The sequence below is a fragment of the Cervus canadensis genome, chromosome 3, assembly GCF_019320065.1.
Source record: "Cervus canadensis isolate Bull #8, Minnesota chromosome 3, ASM1932006v1, whole genome shotgun sequence".
Taxonomy (NCBI): domain Eukaryota; kingdom Metazoa; phylum Chordata; class Mammalia; order Artiodactyla; family Cervidae; genus Cervus; species Cervus canadensis.
Window position 1 is genome coordinate 113,851,906 of NC_057388.1, and position 17,472 is coordinate 113,869,377.

Here is a 17,472-nt window from a genome sequence, read left to right on the forward strand (position 1 = left end):
TATGTCTTCCTGGAGAATTGACCTCTTTATTATCATGTAAGTGAAATGAAGTCTCTCAGTCGTGTCCGACTCTTTGCGACCCCTTGGATTGTAGCCTACCAGGCTCCTCCGTCCATGGGATTCTCCAGGCAAGAATACTGGAGTGGGTTGCCATTTCCTTCTCCAGGGTATCTTCCCGACTCAGGGATCGAACCCAGGTCTGCAGCATTGGAGGCAGATGCTTTTTAACCTCTGAGCCACCAAGGGAAGTCCATTATCATATAATGACCCCCTTTATCCCTAATTATCCAATGAGATCTGCTCTGTCTGAAGTTAATGTGGTTACTTTAGCTTTCTTTTGGTTACTGTTAGCATGGTATATAGCTTTCCATCCTTTTACTTTTTGTTGTTAGTTACTGAGTCCGGTCTGACGTTTTGCGACCCCATGGACTGCAGCACGCCAGGCTTCCCTGTCCTTCACTAACTCCTGGAGCTTGCTCAAACTCATGCCCATTGAGTCAGTAATGCCATCCAACCATCTCATCCTTTGTTGCCCCCTTCTTCTGCCTTCAGTCTTTCCCAGCATCAGGGTCTTTTCCAGTGAGTCAGCTCTTCTCATCAGGTGGCCAAAATATTGGAGCTTCAGCATCAGTCCTTCCAATGAACATTCAGGACTGATCTCATTTAGGATGGACTACTTTGATCTCCTTGCTGTCCAAGGGACTGTCCAGAGTCTTCTCCAACACCACAGTTCTAAAGCATCAATTCTTCATCTCTCAGCCCTCTTTATGGTTCAACTCTCACATCCATACATGACTACTGGAAAAACCATATTTCTGGGGGACCATTATTCTGCCTACCACATAGCATATCATATTTCTTAAAAAATTTTTTTGGTGATTGCCCTAGAGTTTATAATATACATTTTAAACTAACCCCTGAATCTGCCTTAAAGTAACGTAATTCTGGTGTCTCAATGATGAAGAATCTTCCTACCAGTGCAGGAGACATGGTTTTGATTCCCTGGTTGAGAGATCCCCTGGAGGAGGAAATGGCAACTCGCTCCAGTATTTGTGCCTGGAAAATCCCACGGACAGAGGGGCCTGGTGGGCTACAGTCCACACGGTCATAAAAGTCAGACACGAGTTAGCAGCTAAACAACAATAATAATATTGCTTGGTGTATGTATAGGTTTCTCCCACCCACCCCTGTGACCTTGTTGTCATTCACTTAACAGTGTGCTGTGATCACTCAGTTGTTGTGTGGTTGTTTAGTTGTTAAGTCTTGTCCGACTGTTTTTGCCACCCCCATGGACTGTACCCCACTATGCTCCTCTGTCCTTGAGATTTCCCAGGCAAGAATACTGGAGTGGGTTGCCATTTCCTCCTCCAGGGGATCGTCGAGACCCAGGAGTCGAACCCATGTCTCCTGCATTGCAGGCAGATTCTTTACTGCTGAGCCAGTGGGAATGCCCTTGTCCTGTTATTTTGTTCTGCCCTTGTTCTGGTTGTCTTTTAGGTCAGATAAGAGAAGTAAAGGATTTTATTTTCAGTGTATTTATCCCTTCTCTGATGCTCTTATTTTCTTTATGTGGATCCAGGTTTTTGACCTATATCATTTTTCTTCTGCTTGATTTTTTTTCCATTTTTTTGCTCTTCTGCTTGATTTTTTTTCCATTTTTTTGCAGGACAGGTTTGCTTGCGATGAATTTGTCAGTTTTTTTTTTTTTTTTTTTATGAAAAAGCCTTTATTTCTCCTTCATTTTGAATAATAATATCAATGAATCAATGAATATAGAATTCTGAGGTGGTAATGGGGTTTCATACTTTAAATATTTTACTTTGCTCTTGCTTGCATAATGAGAAGTCCACTGTAATTCTCTTTCCTCTGTAGATAAAATGTTCTTCCTTCCCTGTAGCTTCTTCCAAGATTTTGTATTTGTCTTTTGATTGTCTGAATATGGTATACCTAAGTGAGTTTGTTTTTTTGAGGGTACTTAATGTGTTTGGTTGTACTCTCAGCTTCCTAGGGTCTGTTAATTTTGGAAAGGTCTTGGCCATTATTATTTCAAATATTTTTTCTGCTTCCTTTTTTCCTTCTGATATTCCAGTAATGTGTATGTGTTATACTTTCTGAAGTTGCCCCACAGTTTTTGGATATTCTGTTTATTTCATTCTTTTTTTCTCTTTGCATTTAAGTTTGCAGAGTGTCTGTTGACCTATATTCCAGCTCACTGCTTCTTTCTCTGGCTGTGTGAAGTCTGATGAGCTCAGGGAAGGCATTCTTCATAGCTTTTGCAGTGCTGTTGGTTTTTAGCATTTCCTTTTGTTTCTTACTGTTTCCATCATCCTCCTATTCTTGCATGTTGTCTTTTTCCATTAGAGCCCTTAACATATTAATGATAGATATTTTAAATTCCTTGTCTGTCAATCCCCAAATCTGTGTCATCTAATTATGGTTCTAATGATTGCTTTGTCTTGCTGTTTTCTCTTTTATTAAGCTCTGCATTTTGTTGTTGTTTTTTGAAAGGCTGTTATGTTGTATCAGGTAATAGGAACTAATAGAGGTTTGGCAGTGTTTAAAGTTTGCAGCAGTTACCGGTTCCAGAGGCTTCGGATTCTTCTAGTGCCCTGTTCGTGTAAGTACTGTTCCCCAGAGAGAGTCTGCATCAGCTCTGACTGCTAAGTCACTTTAATTATGCCCTGCTTTTGCAACGCCATGGATTGTATCCCACTAGGCTCCTCTGTCTATTGGATTCTCCAGGCAAGAATACTGGCGTGGGTTGCCTTGGCCCCCCTCCAGGGGATCTGCCCTACCCAGGGATCAAACCCGTGTCTCTTAGGTCTACCTGCATGGGCAGAGTGCCACCTGGGAAACCTGCATCAGCTGTAACACAACAGTATTCTATTTGGAGCCCTGCTCGCGTTATGGTGAAGTGTGAGGAAGGGTAAGAATTCTGTAATCTTCCAATTAAATCTCAGCCCGTGTCTGTGACCTTCACAAGTGTTCTCCATTGCTGTAGCTTTATTCCTCCCTGCAACCCACTCCCCTCCCTGCAACCCACTCCCTTTCCTAGCTGCAGAATTTCCAGTCTGTTTTTTAAAGCCTTCACCTTTGTTGATTACTTTTTCCCATGGTGGCTCAGATGGTTAAGAATCTGCCTGCAGTGCAGGAGACCTAGGTTTGATCCCTGGGTCAGGAAGATCCCCTGGAGAAGGGAATGGCAATCCTCTCCAGTGTTCTTGCCTGGAGAATCCCATGGACAGAGGAGCCTGGCGGGCTACAGTCCATGGGGTCACAAAGAATTGGACAGGACTGAATGACTAACTAGATCTATCAGGACTAGATTTGATAGACAGAGAGCCTGATGAACTATGGACGGAGGTTCGTGACATTGTACAGGAGACAGGGATCGAGACCATCCCCATGGAAAAGAAATGCAAAAAGGCAAAATGGTTGTCTGAGAGGCCCTTACAAATAGCTGTGAAATGAAGAGAAGCTAAAAGCAAAGGAGAAAAGGAAAGATATTCCCATTTGAATGCAGAGTTCCAAAGAATAGCCAGGAGAGATAAGAAAGCCTTCCTCAGAGATCAGTGCAAAGAAATAGAGGAAAACAACAGAATGGGAAGGACTAGAGATCTCTTCAAGAAAATTAGAGATACCAAGGGAACATTTCATGAAAAAATGGGCTCAGTAAAGGACAGAAATGGTATAAACCTAACAGAAGCAGAAGATATTAAGAAGAGGTGGCAAGAATACATAGAAGAACTGTACGAAAAAGATCTTCACAACCCAGATAATCACAGTGGTGTGATCACTCACCTAGAGCCAGACATCCTGGAATGTGAAGTCAAGATGCTTAGAAAGCATCACTACGAACAAAGCTAGTGGATGTGATGGAATTCCAATTGAGCTATTTCAAATCCTGAAAGACGATGCTGTGAAAGTGGTGCACTCAATATGCCAGCAAATTTGGAAAACTCAGCAGTGGCCACAGGACTGGAAAAGGTCCGTTTTCATTCCAGTCCCTAAGAAAGGCAATCCCAAAGAATGCTCAAACTACCGCACAATTGCACTCATCTCACACACTAGTAAAGTAATGCTCAAAATTCTCCAAGCCAGGCTTCAGTAATACATGAACTGAGAACTTCCAGATGTTCAAGCTGGTTTTAGAAAAGGCAGAAGAACCAGAGATCAAATAGCCAATATCCACTGGATCATCGAAAAATCAAGAGAGTTCCAGAAAAACATCTATTTCTGCTTTATTGACTATGCCAAAGCCTTTGACTGTGTGGATCACAGTCAACTGTGGAAAATTCTGAAGGGCATGGGAATACCAGACCACCTGACCTGCCTCTTGAGAAACCTGTATGCAGGTCAGGAAGCAACAGTTAGAACTGGACATGGAACAACAGACTGGTTCCAAATAGGAAAAGGAGTACGTCAAAGCTGTGTATTGTCACCCTGCTTATTTAACTTATATGCAGAGTACATCACGAGAAACGGAGAAACGCTGGTCTGGAAGAAGCACAAGCTGGAATCAAGATTGCTGGGAGAAATATCAATAACCTCAGATATGCAGATGATACCACCCTTATGGCAGAAAGTGAAGAGGAACTAAAAAGCCTCTTGACGAAAGTGAAAGCGGAGAGTGAAAAAGTTGGCTTAAAGCTTAACATTCAGAAAACTAAGATCATGGCATCTGGTCCCATCACTTCATGGCAAATAGATGGGGAGACAGGGGAAACACTGCCAGACTTTATTTTTTTGGGGGCTCCAAAATCACTGCAGATGGAGATTGCAGCCATGAAATTAAAAGATGCTTACTCCTTGGAAGGAAAGTTATGACCAACCTAGATAGCATATTAAAAAGCAGAGACATTACTTTGCCAACAAATGTCCATCTATTCAAGGCTATGGTTTTTCCAGTGGTCATGTGTGGATGTGAGAGTTGGACTGTGAAGAAAGCTGAGCGCTGAAAAATTGATGCTTTCGAACTGTGATGTTGGAGAAGACTCTTGAGAGTCCCTTGGACTGCAAGGAGATCCAGCCAGTCCATCCTGAAGGAGGTAAGTCCTTGGTGTTCATTGGAAGGACTGATGCTGAAGCTGAAACTCCAATACTTTGGCCACCTCATGGGAAGAGCTGACTCATTGGAAAAGACCCTGATGCTGGGAGGGATTGGGGGCAGGAGGAGAAGGGGACGACAGAGGATGAGATGGTTGGATGGCATCACCGACTCAATGGACATGGGTTTGGGTGGACTCTGGGAGTTGGTGATGGACAGGGAGGCCTGGTGTGCTGCGATTCATGGGGTTGCAAAGAGTCGGACATGACTGAGAGACTGAACTGAAAGACTAACACTTTTTCCCCCTCAGGTTTGACTGGAGGGTTAGGAGGGGCTGGAGGAATGTCTTTCTTTAATCTGGAGAAAGGTCTGGTGTCTTTTCCCCCTGGAGCACATGCCTATGTTAGGAAGAAGACTCTGGGCTAGATTCATGTTTTGCAGTGATTATTCTTCTCCTCCCCTGCCTTAGTCCTGAGGGGATCAGTCTGGGGCCTGCATATACACTGTGGTGGGATTCCTGGAGGTAAAACCCTCAGAGGTGCGACCCTTCCTGCTCCAGACTGCATTCTCTCCCTTTTCGGCCAGTTTGTGGTGCAGCTTCTGCTCCAGGTAAGCAGATCTCAGCTGTGTGTCTCCAGGTTTTCAGTGGTAGTTTGTCCTATAACCTTTGTTCTCTGATGGGTTCAAAAGTCATTGATTTTTGGTTTATTTTTGTACAGATAGAAGAGATGGCTTCTAAGCCCTTTTCATATAGGAGCTGAAAGCATGCTTTTAACTTAGATTTTACGACTTGTTACCATCTTGAGTGAACCAGCTGCATAGGTTGAGGACTGCAGTGTTGTATCTGAGAGTTGCTTGTGTTGGCTGCGCTTGATTCTTTATATTTACCTGCTAATTAACAGTTATTTCAAGCTACATTGCCTGAGAGCTTTTAATTTCCTTGGAGAAGCTTATCACTTTGAAATTTTTTTTACTAGTCGAAAAAATACCTTGCAACTGTTCAGAAGAACTTCTTAAATGATTTTATTTAGATTTTGGCTGTGCTGGGTCTTCACTGCTTTTGCTCTGGTTTTCTCTAGTAGTGGTGAGTAGGGGCTACTCTTGGTTGCGGTGCTCCATCTTCTCAATGCAGGAGACTTGTTTGATCCTTGGGTTGGGAAGACCTCCTGGAGAAGGGAATGGCCACCCACTCCAGTATTTCTTGCCTGGAGAATGCTATGGACAGAGGAGCCTGACAGGCTACAGTCCACGGGGTCACGAGAGTTGGACACGACTTAAGAGACTAAACCACTGCCACCACCTGGGAAGCCCCCTGAAGTAAATCCTGAGATATAAATTCAGATCTACATGGTGAGTAATCCAGGACACACCAGCGGGGGAATGAGGAAGTGAGGGTAGGAAAGCCAGCCAGCAAGGGGCATGTTTTCAAGCCAGTTTCCACTGTGGGCAGTTGAAGCCCAGTCATGCTGGGAACAGGGGCCGGTGAAGAGTACGGGTGGCAGTTCCTCTGGCTGTTTCTACCAGCCCACTGTGAGGGCCACTGCTTGGGAGAGCCCTTCCCCAGAGTGTGGGCCCACCCCGCAGGTGGGCAGATGGACTCCAGAGGCTGGAGATGCAGGTGCTGTCGCTTAGAAGTCAACCCCGTGCAGGATGGTGAGGCTCCAGAGGATGTGAAGGTGATTCTGCTGTATCGATTTCCTGCAGCCTGATTCAACAGGAGCAGCTAGGAATGAAACTGGCTGTTTGCCAATTAGATTCGTTTGCTTTCTAAACCTCCTGAGGTCGTAGAATGCATTCAGAAATGAGTTTCTGAAAAAAAAAAAAAAAAAAAAAAACCAATATTTTGTCACAGTATGGTTTTCTCCTGTCTCTCTTTAGCGGTGCCTAGCCTGTTCCCTTTGAAATACAAAAAGCAACAGTTCAGAACATAGTCCTGGCCTTGTGCTTCTGGTGATGGCTGTCTGGGTAGCTTCGTTCAAGATAGTTGATGCTCCTGAAAAGCCTGAGACTTTAAAAATAGTAAAGAATTACTGGGTTTCAATTTTAGGAGATGATAGAAATCCAGAGAGGTGAACGAACATCTTGTTTGGGAAGCGAGTTACAGATAGCTTGACTCTTGTGGGAAACGTAAATTTATGTTAAAAAAAAGAAAATCACTGGATGACTTCTATTTTTTTTTTTTAAGGAATGGCAAATTGAGAATCACTGGGCTCTTCTTTGCCAGATAGTTACAAAGCAACGGAGGACATAAGGTCACTGGGATTCAAATCTAGTTTCTCCCCTTACTAGCTGTATATCCTTAAAGCAAGTTACTTAATTTCTCTAAAACTAAGAGGGGAAAAGATAAGACTCATTGTTCTCTTCCTGTCTATCTTACACCCTGGACTATTTTCTGTTCCTCTTAATTTGCACACTTGACTAAAGTACATAAACCACTCTGTCAGCTTGTATACCACTAGAGAGTCTTGACACGCTTGCAGAATAAAGCCATCAGTAGCCATGGTTTAGGGATCCTCAGCTCTGCTAGTATGTCTTTGGACCCTGGGGCAGAGCTGGCTGCAGAGGCCATGCTGACCATGGATGTATGTATGCTTGTATGTATTCTGTGTATTTGGGTATCTCAGAACACTTATTTCTAACAACTGTTTTTTTCCTTTTCATTCATTTTATCTTTATCTGATATACTTTTGACTTAATCTTCCTTCTTATGGGCAGAAAGGAAACAAGAAGTAATAGTTTTGTGGTTTTGGGGGTTGTGTTTATGTACTGTTCATTTTATGACCCTCCATCAGAAGTTGCCATCTGGGGCGTACCCTGTGTTCTCATGGGTAGGACTTGGTGCTTTCACTGTCATGGCCTGGGTTCAGTCTCTGGTCTGGAAAGTGATCCCACAAGCCATTTGATGCAGCCAAAAAAAAAAAAAAGTTGCAACCTGGAGGCTGGTCAGCAGCTTTTGGAGTTTTGAATCTGAATTGCTTTAGGTGGGGGACATGCCCTGACACTTAGAACCACACTTATTTTCTCTCTCTCTCCTCTTTATAGTTTGCTTGGCTTCTGACTACATTTGAGCTTAAATCCCTGTGTTGACACGATACAGGCTGTTTCTGCCGGGACTGAAGACAAGACCAAGCGCCAGCTGCAGTCAGGGCATTTCTTGAGGATGCCTGGCAACCTTGACCAGATCCATGGGGTCAGAAACGAGTTAAAGTATGACTGGTTGTAATAAAGAAGCTTTAGTATGTATAATAGAATACAGACTTAGAAAGACGTTGAGAGCAATGATTCCATGAAGTAAATGTTTGTTGAGCAGGCCCTTTTGAGCCTGTGGTCACTTTCTTCTTCCTGTCTTCTGTAGGTCTTACCTAGGGAGAGCTGCTCCTTACTGGCGCATTTGATGGGAGAGAGTATTAAAGAACAATAGTTAGCCTTGTTAGCTTCTATCAGCCCTTATTCACTGACAAAGCAGGTGGTAATTTTAAGTAATTTGTCATATTTTCTATCCTTTTGGTTTTCTTTAGTGTTTAAATTTGCTTTTGTCTCCATCCAGTCAACATTACCATGCAGTTTTCCTCTGCATTTGAGATATCATATATACACACTTACATGTGTTTATGCTCCTTGATTTTCTTATAGAGAGGGCATTCATAAATATCAAAAGGTCAAAGGATTATTCCCAGAGAGCTCGTGATGTCTGGAATTTGCTCTGAACCTTTCCTAGGTCAATAATCGCCTTAATTGTAATTATGAAATAGATTTCTTTCTAGCCTTCAGAGTAGATAAGGAATGGGAAAGAATAGTGTGTATTTTTGTGTTGTCATCACTTGGTAATTTTACAGGGTATGTAGGACAGGCACTGTTATAAATCAGTACTGACTCTAGCTGAGTTAAAATATGAATCTCTCTCATGGAAAAAGCTAACAAAATGTTTACTGTTTGACCCTTTGGAATATATACTGATGAGAAAACAGCTGGAAACTACTGAAAGGTAAATACTTAACATTTAGAGATAAACATTTTAAACTTCATTAAATATTATGATAATTATTTGGTACTGAAGGAAAATGAGGGCTGTCCTGTTTGGTTAAATAGAAGTGTCTCATTAGTCTTGTAGTAAAAGAAAGATGGCTATTGAAAGAGGCATGCTGATTTCAGACTAGGTAATGATTTATAGAGAAAACGTAATTTTTCAAATCGTGCTTTTAGAATATTTGTTTAGTGTCCAAATTTTATTGTCAAATTTTTGACAAATTAAAGGATTTAAAATATTTCTTCCTTTAAGTATGCTAAAATCTCTGTGCTTCTGAAGTTAAAAGGCCATATATCTCATTTGAAGCCTTAAAATATTTAATCCTCTCCAAATTTGTTTTTGTTTTTAAATTAGGAAGTTTTTTCCTAAGAAAAATTTTACCCTTATTATTACAGAAATACATACTCTTTATGTTTCTTTTTAAATGAAGAAAAGTAGATAGAATATTATCTATAGTGCTACTAACTTAAATCTATTACATTTATTTTTCATTAATTACAAATAGCAATATAACATTTTGTGGCTAGGGTAGGAAGATTAAAAATAGTAGAATTTGCAGCAAAACATTGATAGACTTCAGGGTTATTTTAATTTTTAACTTCTTGTTCATCTGCATTGTGACAAGAAAGACAACTTTTGAGGAAAACGACTTTGTTTTTCTGAGTTGCTGTCTGGGCCTTTTACATGATAATAACTCCTGGTCAGGATGCTGGCAGTTTGCCACTTTGCTTTTCCCAGGGCATCGTTTATAAAATAGCCTCTTAGCGTTAAGCCTGCAGAAAGTCACGACCACCCCAGTCAGTCAGAGGCGCTTACTACCCTGTCCTCTCTCCTGCTGATGTCCTCAGACAGAGAACTGCCCTTCGCCTGGGTGGTTGTCCTGTGCCCCCCCACCCCCAATCTTGCCAATTCTGGGATCCATAAGTAACAATACGTCTCATATGTCAACTTAAAAAAAAAAAAAAAACAACACAATGCAAGAGTTGCGAGTTAAGTTTTATCTGGGGCAAAATGAGGACTGCAGCCTGGGAGACAGCACCTGCAATAGCATTGAGACACTGCTCCAGAGAGGCAGTGGGGAAGGACAGCATATATGTGATTTTAGTGATGGGGGCATACATGCAATCAAACACATATTTTTCCAGAAGGTTTCTGCTAGTCAGGTGAAGCTTTCTGCTAGTCATGAGACAGTTGTCACCATGAGAAATTTGAGTGCTTTTCTAGATATGAGGAGATAAAAGGATTTGGCTCATAAAATCAGCTCCTGAAGATGTCTAACTATCTGAAGGCCTGTCCTGCTAGTTTTTCCCCTAGCACAGCGTGCCGCCTCTCCCGCTTTCCACCCTGAGCTCCTTTCAGAGGGTGCTGCAAACCAGCAGCTGCAGCAGCACATGATTTAATCCTTGTAGCGTTAGATGGCAAGTGCCCAGTTATAGTTGACACCTGAGCCTCCATCCTTGGTGAGGGTGTACTAAAAGAGTGCCTTCAGTCCCACAGCCCGGTGGGTTTCACTTCTCCATGGTGAGACCGGGATGCTGAGAGGAGCTCCGTGCTGCCTCCAGGTGGTTGGCTTGTGCCTCCTCATTCAGCATTCTTAGTTCAGTACACCAGCTCCAGCTTCTCAGCGCATGTATTAGGCCAGACATAAGTGCGGTTTCGGACCATGAATTTTAAATCTTTATAACTAGGCTCCACATCTTTATTAATCAAAATACAAACCATCATAATCACATTTTTGCCAGTGAGAAATAAGTTTATTCCTGTAGTGTAAAATTCCATGCTTTGAGATTCAGCAAATCCTTGGAAAGCATTCTCTGCCTCCTGCTGGTTGTGGAAGGGTTTTCCCTGAAAAAAGTTGTCCGGGTGCTTGAGGAAGTGGTAGTCGATTGGTGAGAGATCAGGTGAATGTGACAGATGAGGCAAAACTTTGTAGGCCAATTTGTTCAACTTTTGTGACGTTGGTTGTGCAGCCTGCGGTTGGGCATTGTCCTGGAGAAGAACCGGGCCCGTCCTGGTGACCAGGGCCGGCTGCAGGCCGTGCAGCTGTCAGCGCATCTCACCGATTTGCCGAGCGTGCTTCTCAGATGTAATGGTTTCTCCGGGATTCAGAAAGCTGTAGTGGATCAGACGGGCAGCAGACCACCAGTGACCATGACCTTTTTTTGGTGCAAGTTTGGCTTTGGGACGTGCTTTGGAGCCTCTCAATCCAACCACTGAGCTGGTCATCACCGATTGTCATAGAAATTCCACTTTTTATCTCACGTCACAATCCAATCGAGAAATGGTTCGTTGTTGTTGTGTAGAATAAGAGAAGACGACACTTCAAAATGACAATTTTTTTAATTTGCTGTCAGCTCATGTGTGTGGGCTTCCCTGGTAGCTCAGATGGTAAAGCATCTGCCTACAATGTGGGAGACCCGGGTTTGATCCCTGGGTTGGGAAGATCCCCTGGGGAAGGAAATGGCAACCCTCTCCAGTATTCTTGCCTGGAAAATCCCATGGACTGAGGATCCTGGTAGGCTACAGTCCATGGGGTCGCAGAGAGGCAGACACGACTGAGCGACTTCACTTTTACTTTCATGTGTATTGAGCTTTGTCACCTTTCCAGTGTGCTTCAAATGCCAAATGACTGTAGAATGGTCAGCGTTGAATTCTTTGGCAGCTTCTCCTGTAGTTTTAAGAGGATCAGTTTTGGTGATCCTCTCAGTTGGTCACTGTCAACTTCCGATGGCCGGCCACCGTGCTCCTCATCTTCCAGGTTCTCGTCGCCTTTGCAAAACTTCTCGAATCACACTGCACTGTATGTTCATTAGCAGTTCCTGGGCCAAATGCATTGTTGATGTTGTGAGTTGTCTCCACTGCTTTACAACCCATTTTGAATTTGAGTAAGAAAATCACTTGAATTTGGTTTTTGTCTCACATCATTTTCCTACTCTAAAATAAATATATGAAATAGCAAGTAATAAGTGCTTAGCAAAAAACCAAAGTAATAAGTGCCCATTAAAATGAGGTATAACATAACCACGTTTATTTAAGACTATATTCCAATATCAAACAGCAGAGTTCAGCCATGCAAAATCACAAGTACTTTTGCACCAACTTATTATTTTCTGATTTTCTTTTTTTTTTTTTAGCATAATAGCAAAACTTAAAGTATCAATCCCTAGCACCTTGAGTGGTGTCTGGCATATAAAACTCTTAAATGATTCCAGTGTTAGCCTTTTCTCTAGAATTATTTAATGATTTTCAGAAGAAAAATATTAGATTGTTCAGTACATTTAGTAGGCTGTGACTGGAAAATTAGTGGAATGATTTTAGTATCATCTTAAATTGTGCCATTTGTGACAACACGGTTGGACCTACTATTAGTGAAATAGGTCACTCATGTGGAATCTAAGAAACAAAACAAGCATAGCAAAAGAGAAAAGACTCATAGATACAGAAAACAGACTGGTCGTTGCCGGAGGGGATGAGGGTGGGGATGCATGGAATAGATACGGAGATGAAGAGGCATAAACTTCCAGTTATGTACAGCGTAAGAAATATTAGTCAGTGATGATGTCATAACTTTGTTGTGACAGATGATCACTGAACTTACCGTGATCACTTTGTAAGGTATAAAAAATACCCCAGTTATAGTTCAATAAAAAAATAATGACAATGTCTAACGAAACTGTGTAAACTGTTTAGCCCTGCTTACATTATTATACTCTTCTCATTGTACACAACCTAAACAATGTCCTGTAACTTCTTTTGGAACATAAATACACCTTAATTGTTCACAATAGATGCTGTGAACATGCATGGTTAGCATAATGAGTTTGAAAAGACAGAAATGATTGTGTCTTCAGGGGGTTGCTTACAGTAAGTATAGCAGTGCTTATACTATAGGCAAATTGTTCATTGGGGTATCTCCAGTTTGTGTGTCTGGAAAGGATTCTTCTCTCATTAATGGTACCTCTCCAGAATCTGAGTGTTAGCCTCTCATTTTCCAACACAGCATGCATCTTTTCAGATCACTCTTTGTGGTAACAACTCCAATGGTCATTCAGCTACACCAGGGCCCAGTGGCCCATCCACAGTTTTTCATCCTGCTTCATTCTCCCTGACCCTCTCATCTCTCCTTGTCTGGCTTAAATCTGTGGCCTGTCGTTCTAATCAGCACATTGCATATACCTTTCCCCGTTCTGCCTCTGTACCACCCTGGCAAAACCGACTCTCAGCTTACTAGCCATCTGTTCCCGGGCAGCTCCCAGACCGTGACTAGAGGAAACATGAAACCACACCATCTTGTCTACTGAAAATTCACGCAAACAGGCGGTTAGCCCTTTATTTGGGCTTCCCTGGTGGCTCAGACAGTAAAGAATCTGTCTGCATTGCGGGAGACCTGGGTTTGATCCCTGGGTTGGGAAGATCCCCTGGAAGATGGCATGGCAACCCACTCCAGTATTCTTGCCTGGAGAATCCTCATGGACTGAGGAGCCTAGCGGGCTACAGTCCATGGGGTTGCAAAGAGTCAGACAGGACTGGGCGACTAAGCTCAGCATAGCCTTTTATTCATTTACATTTTGAAGAATATATTACCTTGGTATCTAACTGCTGAAGTTTTTGCTTTATTAACTATTCAAGTTTATGATTGAAAGTATTTGGTCACTAGTTGTTTTGTATTAACTAACCTTAATCGTTTGTTTTGACCCTCTTTTTAAAAGCTTTCAAGCCTTGGATATTGAGGCCATGGCTATATAGAAGGAATGGCAGATAGTATGAAGCAAAAAACTTTTTATCGTGTAGATTCTGGATTCATTATTTGTTAGCATAGATTAAGTTTTCAGCCTTTGATTTTTGTTTGGATATTTTAATTTCTTAACCAGTTAAGGACCTGTTATTTATAACAGGCATCTGATTGGTTTCTACTTTCTTTATATTTCGGTGTTAACTTCTTGACCTATTTAAAAGACTCCTGAAATCTTTTGCTTCTGAAGATTTGGAATTAAATATATTTTTAAAAAATGACCAGGTTTTGTTAATTCCTCTCATTTTTATAGGTTCCTCAATTTAGTACAATGATTCACTACATAAAAATTCTCTAAAAAATTGCCATAATATGGCTTGAAAAATTATATTTACCTATAAAACTGTTGAGAGTTAATACACTTTGTAGTTTAGACCAAGGACTCTTGATGTGCTGTTGCGGAGAGGGTGAGCTGGGGGTATTATGTGAAAAATCTTGATGGAGTGGGTCAAACCTTATGGGTGAGGAAAAAACCTTTTTCATTTTGCCGTTAGGTGCTGGCAGCCAAGAGGCAGCCGAAAATCATGCAGTGAACCAAGTAGAAAGTAGCCCCTCTCTTTATAGCAGAGAGCTTTATTTAATTTGTGAAATTGGACAATGAGAGTCTGGTGGGGTTTTTTTTTGGTACCGTTTCTAATAATAAATATGGTTATTGTCCTGCCTAGTTGTCATGCTCCGTTGCTTAGTCGTGTCTGACTCTTTGCGACCCTGTGGATTGTAGCCCACCAGGCTCCTCTGTCCATGGAATTTTCCAGGCAAGAATACTGGAGTGGGTTGCCATTTCCACTCCAGGGGATCTTCTCCATCTAGAGATTGAACCTGCATTGGCAGGAGGATTCTTTACCTTTGAGCCACCTGGGAAGCCCATACTGTTGTTGAAGTAAGGTTGAAATAAGATCTCCATGCATAGCATTAAGGTACTGCTTGGCTCAAACAGGATAGTAGTATATTTGTTTGGAAATCCCAGCATTTTGCAAGCACACGATAGCCACGTTGTAGTAATTTTTTCATTTGTTCAGTCACTAAGTTGTGTCCAACTCTTTGCAACCCCATGGACTGTAGCATGCTAGGCTTCCCTGTCCTTCAGTATCTCAGAGTTTGCTCAAACTCATGTCCATTGAGTCATTGATGCTGTCTAATCATTTCATCCTCTGTTGCCTCCTCCTCCTCTTGCCCTCAATCTTTCCCAGCATCAGGGTCTTTTCCAATGAGTTGGCTCTTTGCATCGGGTGGCCAAAATATTGGAGTTTTAGCATCAGTCCTTGCAATGAATATTAAGGATTGATTTCCTTTAGGATTGACTGGTTTGATCTCCTTGATGTCCAAGGGACTCTCAAGAGTCTTCTCCAGAAATTTTTTCATTAATTTCAACAAATATTTGTTAAATGTTTGCTATGTGCTAGCTTTTGTTATAAGCTCAGGGGATACTGCAAGAAACAGAACAGACAAAAAACTCTTGCTCTGATGAAGCATACATTCTAACAGGGAGCAGACAGACAATAATTAACATAATGAATAAGAAATTAATGTATGTAAGAAGGTGGTAAGTTGTATGGAGTAGGGAAAGTGGGAAGTGCTAGTGTTTGGTGGTTGAGTTGCAGTTTTAAATTTGGTTGTCTAGACAGAACTTTGTTGAGAAGGTAATAGCTGAGCAAAGATTCAATAGAGGTGAAGTTGTGTGCTAAGTCACTCCAGTCGTGTCTGACTCTTTGCCATCTCATGGACTGTAGCCCACCAGGCTCCTCGTCCATGGGATTCTCTAGGCAAGAATACTGGAGTGAGTTGCCAAACCCCCTCCAGGGGATCTTCCCGACCCTGGGATTGAACCCATGTCTCTTACATCTGCTGCATTGGCAAGCGGGTTCTTTACCACTAGCACTACCTGGGCTGGGATGAAAAGTATTCTAGGCAGAGGGATGAACCCATGCATAATCCCTCACACATAGGGACCCATAAGGAGACTATGTCTAGGATGAAATGAATGAGGAGGGAAATAGTGGGAGATACAGTCAGACTATTACATAGGGACCTGTAGGTCATTGTAAGGAATAGATGGTCACAAATACCTTTCATGTTATATTTTAAAATTAGACCTAATGAGGAAAAAGTTAACATTTGTTGAACCCTAACCTTCCCCTGTTGTCCTGAGCTCCTTACTCCCATAGCCCTTGATTAGCATGCTGTGGCGTCTCTGTGATTGGAAATGTTGGCTGGCTTCCTCTCTTGGTCCCTTTGGCGGGGCTCCCTTCTGTGTTCCCTGTCAGGGAGGCCAAGGTTGAAGTGGGAAGGCCTGGAGTGGTTTGAGCAAAGAGTCTAAATGTAAGTCTCCTTATACAGTTGAATAAGAGATTGGCTTCTTATTCACAGTTCTTTATGGAATCAGAGCAACCTGTACAGGTAGTCTTTTTATTACTATTTAATTTTTGGCTGCGCTTGGTCTTTGTTGGGGCACACAGGCTCTTTGTGGCTGCACAGTGACTTCTCTTGTTGCAGAGTACAGGCTCTAAGGCGTGTGGGTAGTTGTGGTACGTGGGCTTAGTTGCTCCACGGCATGTGGGATCCTAGTTTCTGGACCAGGGATCAAACCCATGTCCCCTGCATTGACATGCTGATCCTTAGCCACTGGACCACCAGGGATGTCCCATGCAGTTAAGTCTTAAACTAAAGAATTTCATGGCCTTTTGAAGAATTAGTGCTTTTGTTTTTGTTATTATTTGCTTGTTTTTTCCCTACCTCCAAGGACATATTTTAGGCATTTATAATGCCTGTTTTAGTTGAAATCTAATGTTTCACTGAAGAACTATGGACAGAGGTTCGTGACATTGTCCAGGAGGCAGTGGTAAGACCATCCCCAAGAAAAAGAAATGCAAAAAGTCAAAATGGTTGTCTGAGGAGGCCTTACAAATAGTTGGAAAAAGAAGAGAAGCTAAAGGCAAAGGAGAAAAGGAAAGATATATCCATCTGAATGCAGAATTCCAAAGAATAGCAAGGAGAGACAAGAAAGCCTTCTTCAGTGATCAATGCAAAGAAATAGAGGAAAACAATAGAATGGGAAAGACTAGAGATCTCTTCAAGAAAATCAGAGATACCAAGGGAATAGTTCATGCAAAGATGGGCACAATAAAGGACAGAAATGGTATGGACCTAACAGAAGCAGAAGAGATTAAGAAGAGGTGGCAAGAATACACAGAGAACTATACAAAAAAATCTTCATAACCCAGACAACCATGATGATCTGATCACTCACCTAGAGCCAGACATCCTGGAATGCAAAGTCAGGTGGGCCTTAGGAAGCATCACTGGGAACAAAGCTAGTGGAGGTGATGGGATTCCAGTTGAGCTATTTCAAATCCTAAAAGATGATGCTGTGAAAGTGCTGCACTCAATATGCTAGCAAGTTTGGAAAACTCAGCAGTGACCACAGGACTGGAAAAGGTCTGTTTTCATTCCAATCCCAAAGAAAGGCAATGCCAAAGAATGCTCAGACTACCACACAATTGCACTCATCTCACAGGTTAGCAAAGTAATGCTCAACATTCTCCAAGCGAGGCTTCAAGAGTATGTAAACCGAGAACTTCCAGATGTTCAAGCTGGATTTAGAAAAGG

General features: G+C 42.1%; 1 protein-coding gene across 8 annotated transcripts in view; it reads left to right on the forward strand.

Annotated features, from left to right (window-relative positions):
* LOC122438893 (polypeptide N-acetylgalactosaminyltransferase 11) overlaps nt 1-17,472 on the forward strand; it is a 62,842-nt gene that overhangs the window by 6,709 nt on the left and 38,661 nt on the right. The window contains exon 1 of one of the 8 annotated variants that reach the window (XM_043464218.1): nt 2,911-2,926. The exons of 6 other annotated variants lie outside the window; for them this stretch is intronic. The gene's annotated coding sequence lies outside the window, so the exon portion shown is untranslated. Of the gene's footprint in view, nt 1-2,910; nt 2,927-8,238; nt 8,255-17,472 lie in introns of those variants that run through there. One more of the 8 variants, XM_043464215.1, reaches the window with a different exon arrangement.